Source organism: Ambystoma mexicanum, chromosome 1q (genome assembly GCF_040938575.1).
Source record: "Ambystoma mexicanum isolate Mex_15411 chromosome 1q, UKY_AmexF1_1, whole genome shotgun sequence".
Classification (NCBI taxonomy): domain Eukaryota; kingdom Metazoa; phylum Chordata; class Amphibia; order Caudata; family Ambystomatidae; genus Ambystoma; species Ambystoma mexicanum.
The window spans coordinates 287,664,209-287,676,431 of record NC_090922.1 but is presented as its reverse complement, the minus strand read 5'-3'; positions in this window follow the sequence as shown (position 1 = coordinate 287,676,431).

Sequence of the window (12,223 nt, the reverse complement as noted above, 5' to 3'; positions counted from 1 at the left end):
ATGGTTTGATACTATAAAGACGTCTTAGTTTATTATAGCCCGAGCAAAAGAATAGGACATTTGTCATGGCTTCTTTAGCAGCCTTAAATGTCGGGCAGAGTTCTTCAGCCCCACTATGCCATTTGGCAACAAGAGTTGCAATTGGGAATGTTCCAAAATGGAGTTTCATATATAGAGTTCCAGCAAATGGGTGAACAATCAGGTCAATGCATCTCTCTCTCCCAAAATGTAATTTGTGTGCCCAGTGCTCTCTTGCCAATGCTGATCTTGTACTTAGGGCCAGCCTGCTGATCTTAGTAATTTCATCATGGGTGCTTTTGATAATCAATTTTGTGTTTTGGTCAATAAGTACCGTACTGGTCCACCCACAGCTTAAGTCTAAGCTGACCAACAAAGATGCTATGTGTGTACACCAGGGGATAGATGTCCCCCCTCTTGATCTAACAAATCCCCTAGTGTCTCCCTAAATTTTATTAAGTAAACTGAGGTCCAGAGATGGATCCAATATAGAACTGGTTTCAGAGATGCATCATCCGTTATACACCCCTTCCCAAGTTCAATCTGGTTTGTTCGATGGTATTTCATAATACAAATCGTTCTTTGGAATTAAAATGTGTGTTCTATGGAGTAGTAGCATGCTTAGCATTCAATACATAATTAATTAAAACACACAATTTAATGAATGCAAGTGTTGGCGATATGTTTGTGCTATTCATTTATATACTTGAAAACTATTCTGTATTGAGAGTAGAAGAATCTCTTACAAATCTACTCATCATAGTATCCCTAACATCTTTATTATTTCCACATTGAGTGATCAGGTGTTCAGTCATATCTGTAATTGTTGCATACTTGGCCCTCATTACGACCCTGGCGGAGTGGGTTTACGCCAGCGTTATTCGCGGCGGACCCGTCCGCCCTACTACGAGTTCCCGTAGCGCCATGGAACGTTTTCCGCCTGGTTTTTCCGGGCGGAGAAATCCATGGCGCTACGGGACCTTGATGTTAATTACGCCACCGTATTTTGCGGTGGCGCAATTAACGCCTTCCCCACTCCCATTATACCCTATGGGGCAAAAATGGGAATGGGGAAGGGTAAAATGGGGATTGGGGATTTACCGCCCCGCCAAGGTCGGCATGGGGCGGAAAATCCGCCAACCTCCATGGCGCTATCGGCAGCTTTCCGCCGTGCTCCGCGGTGCATTTAGCACCGCGATTTCCGCCAGGGTCGTAATGAGGGCCATATATAGTCTACAAGCTCTCTTATCTTTTGGTATTCTTTACCTAGGTTCCAACACCTCCAGAGCTTCCCAAATGTTCAAAAGGAATAACATATACAAACTCCATCTAAATATCTCTGGGAATGAACACATTTAAGGGTGAGGATTCATAAATGTCAGGAAAAGCATTATGTATCCTCTTGCTAAAACTTTGCTTCTTAAATATTCTGCTTTGCAGTATGAGTAATTTTTTAAAGTTGTATATGCGTCTTTTTGCATTGTTAAATTCATGGGAAAAGACTCATCTATTTGAATGTCAATATTTCTGTGAAATTGTCTTGCTTCGTACAGATGGCAGCTGAGGTCATTTTTCTGTTTAGAGCCGCCTGCATTCATTGGGATGTGCAGTAAATTATGGTTTCTCACTCTCCTCATCTTTAAGTAACCGATTTTAGTGAGAGTAGGCAAAGAAACAAGTTTGAGTTCAGCCTGAGTATGTTGCATTTGTGTAGAACATGGGAGGTCCAAAGCTGATCTACATATTCTACCTTATAATGTATTCAACCAGCCTTTGTGACAGAGAACTCTGATTTCTATTCCATACACAATCATCTTGGTACTCTTTTATTGTATAATTCAATTATTGAAAGCAAATAAAGGCCCCAGTGTTTTCCAAAACATCTTCGTTCTACAAGCTACAGCTGCTAATGTTTTGACTTTTTTTTTACAATGTATCCGTTCCCCTTGGAAAGCACAGTTAAAATACATTCCAAGGCAACAAAACTCAGTAACCTTTTCAATGGTTCTGGAAACTATCGTCCAGGTACAGTTGTTTTAAATAAATGTTCATTGAACAGTATATTATTTTTTACTTAGCCTCATTGATTTCCAGATCACATAATCTACAATACTTTGGCAAGTCACTTTTCTAAAGCAACTTCCCTTATTTTATGTGACTGACAAAAATTGCAATGCTGATTAATTAATTAAGAACAATTTCTGAATTAATAATGATTTTTGTATTTCTTTGTTATCTGTCTGTATGTCTTTCCCTCATGTCCTAACTACATTATAATTGTATATACCTTACCATTTCGTATCTTTGTTTCTTTTACATGTGTGTGGTATATGACAATGATATAGACACTAGAGATTATACTGTCCATACTGTAATTGCTTTATGAGTGTATAAACTGCACACACAGTACTAACATCACAACTTTTAAATATATGCTGAATTATTTTGTTGATGACCAGATATTATTTAAGAGCCCTTAGGAAGAGAACCTATTCTCGAAACATGTACCGGCTCACAGGTTAATTGCCAACCAGGCATGGCTCACTGGCTCGTTGCCAATAAGGCATATTAGAATTAAAATGGGGAAATCTAATAATAAATCCTTTTTTTAAAAAAAGGATTGCTGGCTTACTGCCAATTAGGCATCTCATGAACGCACACCACTTCTATTATAAGAGTTGAGCGCATTTGATACTTGAACCCCATGTGTTTCTGTAATCTACAATACAATTTTATCGTTGCTAGAGTACCCGTTTTGTGACATAGAAAGTACAAGGTCATCTTCATGTTCCTACCAGGTGACGTATTTAGCAACTAACATTGTGGGGAGGGGTGATGGATTTTGAAGGAAGCAAGGTTATAGCCCCATTTTAGGTAGAGGGAGGTTTTTTAATGCGTTTGAAAATATTGCTTTCATATCCAAATGTATGTAGACTACTCAGGCCGATTCATGGAATCAATGTGCGCCGAAAATGGCAGTGCCAGTGTGAAAATCACAGTGCAAGCGTGCCATAGCCGTGCACATCGATTCATGGAAGTCAGTATGCGTGTAAATCCTGGGATGTGTGTGTAAATCGTGGGTGGCGCACGCGGGCGCACATGTCAATAAACGGTGTGCGCTATGTGCACAGCAAAAGCGCAAAAAGTGCAGCGCACACAACAAAAGTGGGCGGAACACGAGGCGTAACATGCAGAATGGGGAACAACGGGTGAAAATGTGGGCGTTACGGGGGAAGTACAGGAGGTAAATGCTCGCAACGCCCACACGCATGCCTACACCACGTATTCATGGAATTGAACAGGGGAAAGACGCGCTAATCCGGAAACACGTACGCCAGCAGGAAGCAGGCGTATGCAGCCCCGTGCAGCATAAAAGTGCATGCAAACAACAAACAAGCTCAGACGCTATGATGAATATGCTGTCCCTCACAGCAGTGGTCATGGGACACCGCAGGAGGAGGAGGATAGCCAGGCCCCTCATTTTTTCACCCAGGATCAGCCTTTTTGGGATGCCTGATGACCAGGTCTATGGGAGGTACAGGTTTCCACCCCACATAATACTGGACCTGGTGAGTGAGTGGGAGGATGACCTCACATCACCCACCCTGTGCTCCCAAGCACTGAGCCCCTTGGAAAAGGTGCTCAATGTACTGCACTTCTCTACTGGTTCATTTCAGCGGACAACTGCCATAGTGGGGCGGGTGTCACAGGCCACGCAGTCACGCTGCCTACACCAGGTGTTTGCCATCATGACTGCACGCTCCTCAGTCCGCAGGCACATATACATGCCCAGAACACCTGCAGAAAGGCAGGCTGCCGTGCAGGACTTTTATGGGGTGGCACACTTCCCAAAGTGCTAGGTGCCATTGATTGCACCCATGTGGCTCTACGTCCTCCCAGGGCACCTGAGCACATGTTTATGTTTATGTTTATGTTTATGTTTATTATTTCTATAGCGCTCCGGACCCAGGAGTATAGGGGCGCTTAGTACAGGTTACAGGCATAGTACATAGAATCACAGTAATAGTACGGCAGCAAGTATATACAACATATACAGACAATGGATGTGATGGCCACCCATAATGACAAAATAAGACGTGCAATATGTACAGTGTATAGCTGAGTCTAACTTAAGGTTGACATTTTGTCAGGAGCCACTCAATGGCATGTTTCCTGAACGACTGGAAGGATTTGGACGCCTTAATATTCAGAGGCAAGGTATTCCAGAGTTGGGCGGCGAGGACAGTAAAGCTTGAGCCACCGGCTATTTTAGAGGCAAATCTGGGTACTGTAAGACATAGGGTATTGGACAACCTCGTGGTTATAATGGATGTTCTCATGGTGAATTTGTCAGTAAGGTAAGGGGGGGCTAGATGGTTGAGAACTTTGTAGGTGAGGCAGAGGGATTTTAGATCGATTTTATGTTGGATGGTGAGCCATTTGCATGTAGTTCTGGTGGCAGAGATATGCTCATGCCTAGGAATGTTTAACGCTGCTCGTAGCACATTATTTTGAATGACTTGGAGTTTGCTGATTATCGCTTGGTTGGCACCTAAATAGAGGCTATTGCAGTAGTTTCGCTTAGATTGTATAAGAGCTCTGGCTAGCGTGAGGCAACTGTTAGGGGAAAGAAATGGTCTGCCGGCTCTGATTAGTTTTCCTGTATATGCAGTGGTTGAGGCGATCGAGTTGACTTGTTTAGAGAGGTTTATATTGGCATCGAGATAGAAGCCAAGTGTTTTCACACTTTTGGCGATCGGGATTGTATTGCCATCAATTATTATATTGGAGTAGTTAGGGCTTAGTTTTTGTAGGTTGTTTGGTGCGCCAACAATGAGCAGTTCAGTCTTCTCGTCATTCAGGCAGAGGCCGAGAAACCCCAAGCACTGGCATTCCATCAATGTGCAGGTAGTATGTGATGCCAAGGGAATCATCACCTCAGTATATGCCAACTATCCAGGGTCCACCCATGATAGTTTCATTTTCAGAATGTCACCCCTAAACCGGGACCTAGAAGCTGGGCGGCATGGTGATACATGGCTGATTGGTGAGTATAAATGCCTCTGCACATGCATGCATGTCAGATACTGCGTAATGTGACAACCCCAATAATGATACCCATCATCACCTCCCCAGGGGACAGTGCCTACCCTCTGAGCACCCACATGATGACGCCAATTCGGAACCCCACCACACCACCTGAGGTAAGATACAACATAGCCAATATTGCAACCCGGGCATAGTGGAGCGCACATTCGGAGTGCTCAAGTCACGCTGTCGCTCCCTTGACCGCTCTGGTGGGCAGCTGCTATACGCGCCCCCAGGATCATAGTGGCAGCATGTGTCCTGCACAATGTTGCAACCCGCCGGGGCCTGCAGGTGTACATGGTGGTATCCCCAACTACATGCTCTGCCGCTGCGCATGGAAGGTGAAAGGGCACGTGGTGAGGCAGCCCGTACCCAGCTGGTGGCTAATTACTTGACATAAAATCCTACCCCTGTGGAGTGCACACAGCCCTGGCACATACCAGCTGACAATCAATGATGATGACATAAGGGACAGTCAGCTGTCACAACCATACCAGCCTGAGATTGGTCAACTGGAAGTGTTACATTGTGTGCATCCCTACCTACTTAAAGACAACCAATGCCGTGTCACAAAAAGACACACATTCATGCAGCATGAATGACTACCCCCTTGCAAAATACAACATGAAAATAGTGCCATGTCACCCAACCCCTCCTCATCTCAGCTACCCAACACACCATGGCATGTCATGCAATGTGAAAGCAACCAAATGAATGCACAACACATGACACAAGTGTCACAAAGTGCACTGTCCCAAATGTAAACAGGCCACAGACAATATGCTCCCAGTAATCAATAAGAAACAGCACACATGAACAAATACTTACCAGCAACACAAAACAGCAACACAGGATGAAACAGTGGCAAAATATGACAGTACAAAATCAAAGTAGTGCAAGTCTCACAACCTGACTAAGCCAGCACATCCACCTCTTCCAACTGCAGAGTGTTGCTGTCAGGCAAATGTGTCAGTGTACTGCATACAACATGAACTGCATCTGCAAAGGAGACAGCCTTGTGAAGACATGAAGAAGGTACATGTGAATAAGGATAAAGACATGGATGCACAAGCACATATCAATACACCATGCAGTGTTCAATCCAACAGCAATCCCCACTAGGGATGTACACACAGTTTTGACTACAGACTGCCCACACAGCTCATGGGAGCCCAGTGTCACTGTGTAAGTTACTGTCACTTGGTCACACCCTTTGCAAGCCTATGGAAAGGGGAAGCAGGAGGGGTGTGTGTGTCAGGAACCCAAGCATCTAACCCAAAGACAGGACAAGCCTGCATGTGCCCAGCTGGAATACACAGTGGATGCCCACGGGAGCCACACAAGGAAACACACTGTTAAAGAAATAAAATACAAAAATCAAAAATGGCCATGTGTGGACCGGTGGGGAGGCCACCCAGGAGGTTCGAGGACAGGATGCACCCCAACACTCACCTGCGTGGATGTTCAGAAAAAAAAAATACCTCCATGGGCTCATGGCCTGCACGGCTACGCTACCGTGGGAGAACTGCTGTCGCTCTCTTCACCCTCTGCTTCTACATCAGGAGATGGCCGTGCTATGGGAGGCAGCCCACACAAAGCCCTGGTATGGTCCTCGATGGCAGCAAGCATGCAGGTGTGGAAGGTTTCGTTCTGGAGGATGATGGTACAGAGATCCCCATGCAGCACCTCACGGGTATCCCGCATTTCTACCTGCATGGCCTCGCGTGATGCCCGGATCTCTGCACGGGTTGCCTGGAGCTCTGCTGAGAGTGAACGTGTGAGCTGCTGCATCTGCTGTTCTGACCTAAAAGTTCGGGAAGCCTCAAGTTCACCCAGAGTCTCCCTGAAGAACTGGTGTTATAACCTCAGGGCTTCCCTGTGGCCCTGTGACTCTACAGATATGGCTTCACGCAGAGTCTCCAGTGCCGCCCATCGGTCCCTGTTGGACGCCGACATGTCCTCCCTGTGTGATTGGCAAATGAAGTCAGTTGCCTGCGGTTGGAGCTCCATCTGCCTTTCAGGGGGGAGAATGGAAGTGGCCTCCCTATCCATTGCCTGAGCCATCATTTCACACAATGCTCCCTGTTGTGCTGCTATACTGTACATGGAGTTTTCCCATACAGTATTGCCTGGTGGCACACGGCCACCGCGTCGGCGGGCACCACACCTGTTTGGGGCAAGGCGGTCTGCACATTGCTGTGCTGGCACTGCCTGAGACTGCAGGACTGCATTCCCCCTTTGATCTGCTGGCCCAGGAACAGGAGCTAATGTTGTGGAGTGTGACCCTGCATCCGTAACGGCCCAAGGCGGAGTTACCAACACTGACATCCCCATAGAGGAGTCTACCCCCAGTGCAGGTGGGTTGGACAGAACAGCATCCCTGCCAGAAACACTCACCTGCGACGGCAATATGTCTCGCTGTCCGATTTAGCACCTGATTCATAGAGGTCTGGGGAGGTGCACCCAGAGACACCCGTGGACAGTATGGTCTGCAGGAGGATTGGGTTTTCACCCACCACCACCCCACGTCCTCCACTGATGCCCGGTTGTGGCTGAGATTCCTCCTGGGTCTGCACCATCTCCTCCACCTCAACAGCATCAAGTGTGTCATCACCTGCAAAAACATGAAAGACAACAAATGGAAACAGGCTTGAGCACCATAGCACACACATAGGCCTGACAAGCCAGAGATCCAGTACATGAATTATACATGTCCAACATAACTATAACCCTGGCATGCATGCACTGTCAATGAGTTGGAAGGGGAGGCAAAAAGCAGACACTGAGGACTCCAAGATGGAAAAGCAACAGATTTGCTGCATGCTGGATAGCACTGGCATCACACATTAGCCTGTGAGTGGCATGTACAATACACATACATGACACATGCCAGCACACAGATGGCACATAGCATAGCCATGGTACATTTGACAAGTACAGCCATATGTTAGTGAATGAGTACTGTCACCCATCCATGTGAGATGGACATGATGAGATGAAAAATGCAAAATAGTGTGACAAAATACGCATGTGCCACACAATGCAACACATCCAGTGTTCAATTATACAGTGATGGCAGGCAAATGGATACATCAATGGTTGGCAGGGCCCAAAAATTAATGTGAGCAGGCCCTTACTCAATCAGCCTGAATGGTCAAATCATTCCCATAACAAGGTAATAAATGTGGGCCATTGTGGGGTGTAATCTATGACAGAAGCATGTCACATATGTGGCATTAGGGCAGAAAATTTGTTGTAAAAATGGGAGGATTGAAACAATCAGGCTGAATGAACACTGAACATTTTGAACAATGTTGTTACAAGATGACAGTTTAAGGGCAACTGCAGTAATGTGGTGCTAATTGGCTACTGTGGTCAGAAGGGATACTGTCACACCCAAATCCAAGGCCGGTGAATGGTTTGGAGGAAGCACATGGGTGACCCATACCACTCATGAGTACATACCCTCACCTGGCACTCAATCAGAACACATCACCCAAGCAACATACACATGGATTACACACACATGCATGGGCACTCACTGGACAATGTTTCATAATCTGGTAGGTCTCCCACGCCTTGGATCTGTTCCTCTGTGACGAAGGTTCCAGCACCAGACTCATGTTCAGTGAGTTGGTCATCCTCTGGTGGAGACCCACCGCCAGTCACCAGAGTAGAGGCATGATTGGAAGCCAGCTTATTTTTGCTCTGCGTTTCAAGTAATTCCACCACTTGTAGCAATCATCAGCTGTGCGCCTCACAAATCCAAGGGCACTAATGTGGTCTGCGATGGTCTGCCAGTGGGCCTTACGTTGAGCAGGCATAGTCTTACAGCCTGCAGTCACCACCATTTCGCGGCTATGTGCCAACAGATAGGCCACAAGTGCATCAAGTTCGGCATCATTGAAGCTAGGCTTCCTTGAGGTGCCAGAGTGTGTAGCCGTGTCTGAGGTTCCAGCCTGTAGTGCAAGAGCATCCTTCTTCTTCTTGGAAGGTGGTGCGGATCCTGAGTGGCTTACGCCACTCTGGTCAGTAGGGGCAGAAGCGCAGGTGGACTGGGTACTTGAAGCCCGTAAAGGCACAATGACCAAAGGTCTTGGTGCAGGCATTGTGTGCAAGGTGATGTTGGCATGTCCAACGTCGGTGTGATGGACCTGGACCGACACTGTCCCGGCTGGGAGACTCGGAGCTGGGGAGGATTGAGCTGCAACTGCCCCTGCAGCCTCCTCACCCTGGCTACTTGGGGCAGCAGATGACATTACTGCTCCAGATCCACGTGGCCTGGTGACAGGAACTTTCACTGCTACATGTGGCTTAGACTTGGTGACCTGGAAGTCAGCCTGTGAGTCATCCTGTGCCAGTTCAGATGACAAAATGGGCCGGTTCAACAAGGGCTGAGCTGGGATGGTGTCAGCTACATTTCCCACAACCATTGGGGGGGGCATAGGTGGCCCCAGTTGGTCCTCCACACACTGGGCTCTAGGGGCACCCTGCAAATCCTGGCCACGTCCCCTACCGCACCCACCACGCCAAAATCTTTGAGTTCTGCCACCTTTTCCTCCATTACTGCTTGGTCGCCTCCCAACCATGGCACTGATGTTGTTGTGCGTATGGGAGTTGCAATAAACAATTGTCCTGGGCAATTGGGGTGAAAGGGGTAGGGTACTAGATGGAATTCGTACCCTAGTGCTCTAGCAAGGCTGTCTGTGACCCCTGGGGGAAGATGACGGGTAACGCAATGCACAGGCACCCCAAAAACAAACGTACACATGCACGCAACCCCTGGTCGACCACGTGCATGAAAAAATGTACCCGCACTACGCTGTGGCACCCAGAAACACAAAAATAAGCGTACGCGTGTTACACTCAGCCTACAATGACCACTGAAGGGGTATGCGACACACGGGGGCAACCACAGTTGGAAAATATGTGCGCAACTCACCGTCTGCCTTGAAAAAGAACATGAAAAAGACGCACGTGTGCGCGTTGGCAACACCCCCGCCAAAAGAAGAAAAGAACGCAGTTTGAGGAAATAGGGAGTACGAACTGGAAACGTTGTGAAGTAATCGTGTGTGAACCGACAAGAAGTACAAGAATCACCCGCTCGCTCTCCACAAAAAACACGTATAAGAAAATCGCGTCATACTCGTACCTTTTAAGCCAGCCCACACATGCAACGTCACTTACACGCTTACGCGCTAAGGCCCTTTCCTCCAATAGCAGAGTGATGTGCAGTTTTCTCACATGCTGATTCACTGTGCACCCGTGTTGGGGGGAACGCCTGCGTGCATAACGTCACTTACGCGCTTACACGCTAAGGGCCTTTCCTCGAATTACATGCTGACGTGCACTTTTTTCACGTGCCAAATCACTCCGTATCAAGCTGGCCACGCGAAAACACACGGAAGACCACGCTCCTGCCCAAAACGCCATTTTCCTGCCCCCAAGAGCCGCTCCCACCTGCCATCTGCTGTTGCCTGCCGGCTGCCCACGTGCCCTGCTATTTGGTGCCTGCACGTCAGCCATCTGCAGGGGTCCAGTTGCTGTTTCCACCCCTGCTGGAACAGAAGACTCCAGACTGGGATACCATTGCTCCACAGCCCAGCCCCAGGACCCAGTTGCCCACCCACACCTGCCTCGGGGGTCGCGATGTCGGGTCAAACACTATCTGAGACCACTGGCGACCCCCAGCCAGATAGGCAGAGGGCCACCAGCTTCAGTGAGAAGGAAGTTGGTGTCCTGGTGGAGCATGTCCTGAGGCATTATGATGCCCTCTTCACACCATCGCGCGCCGACAAGGAAGGACGGGAGAGGATCTGGGAGGACATCGTTGGTGCCATCAATGCGGAGGGGGTGGCAACCCACGACATCAAGCACGTCCGGAAGCGCTGGGAAGACTTCAGGTCCAGGACCCTCAACAAGGCCCGACGCCTCGTGAAGGCAGAAGATGCAGAGGGGTGCTGGGTCCACCTGAGCAACATCCAGATGAGGGTCCTGGAATGCATAAGCCCAGCGCTCCACGCCCAGGTCCTTCGGAGGAAGACCCATCCGGAGTCGAGTGGTAAGTGGCCATGCATTGCCATGTATGAAAGTGTGTGCACCGGGACATCATGGTAATGCATGTGAGACCAGTAATGCGTGAACCACATGGATGGTGCATGTGTTCCAATGAGACATGGGGAGATGCATGCGGAATGCACACATGAATGCATGCCAGTCCCTGTTCTTGGACATGGATGGGTGCTGCTCTCATGTACATGTATGGTGTGCATGTCTGTGTGTCTGAGAAGTGTGTGTGTGACTTGAAATGCCATGGATGCATGACACATGTCCGTGATGATGTGTACATTCACTCATGCAGTGCGGTCACCGTTGTATGCACTGTGTCTGTGGTGTACGAGCCATGATGCATGACCCTCCTGTGATTTGTGTGCATGGGATCAGTATGAGCCATGATGCATGTGAGTTTTAAGGCAACATTTTTGTGAACAGAGGCCCTTGTACATGGATGCTGATGTTGATTGCATGCGCCGTGCCTGTTTCTGCATGTGTGTTGCGTGCATTGACCCATGTGTTGTGGAGAGACAGGATGGAAGTGACGTTTGACAGTGCCACTCATGTGTTATTGCTTCCTGTGTAGGGGACTATTGTACAGTACCCTGATGCTTGTGTTCTATGTCTCTCTCTATGCAGCGTCAAGTGAAGAGAGGGTGGAGACGGCGCTGTGGAGCTAAGCGGCGGGGATGTCTCCACCGGGCAGTGACGCAAGGCCCAGCCACCCTCTCAGGAATTGCCATCATCCGGGAGAGAGGGGACTGGTGCCGCGTCTGCGACTACGGTTGTAGCGGAAGAGCCAGGTGAGCCCCCACAGGGGCTTGCAATGGCGGAAGATGGTGCAGAGACATCCAGGTTGGTGGTCTCCACAGAGGAGGAGGAGCCCGCTACTGAGCCACACATGGGGCCTGGTGGGGGTAGTACCACTGGTGCGAGTGGTGCAGTCCAGGGTCAGGAGGCAGCACAGGTCGCCGCAGAGGGGCCTGTGCATGTCGCTATCCCTGACCCTGTGACTGCACCACCATGCACCAGCAGGGATGCCTTGTCCCAGGCCCGTCAGCAG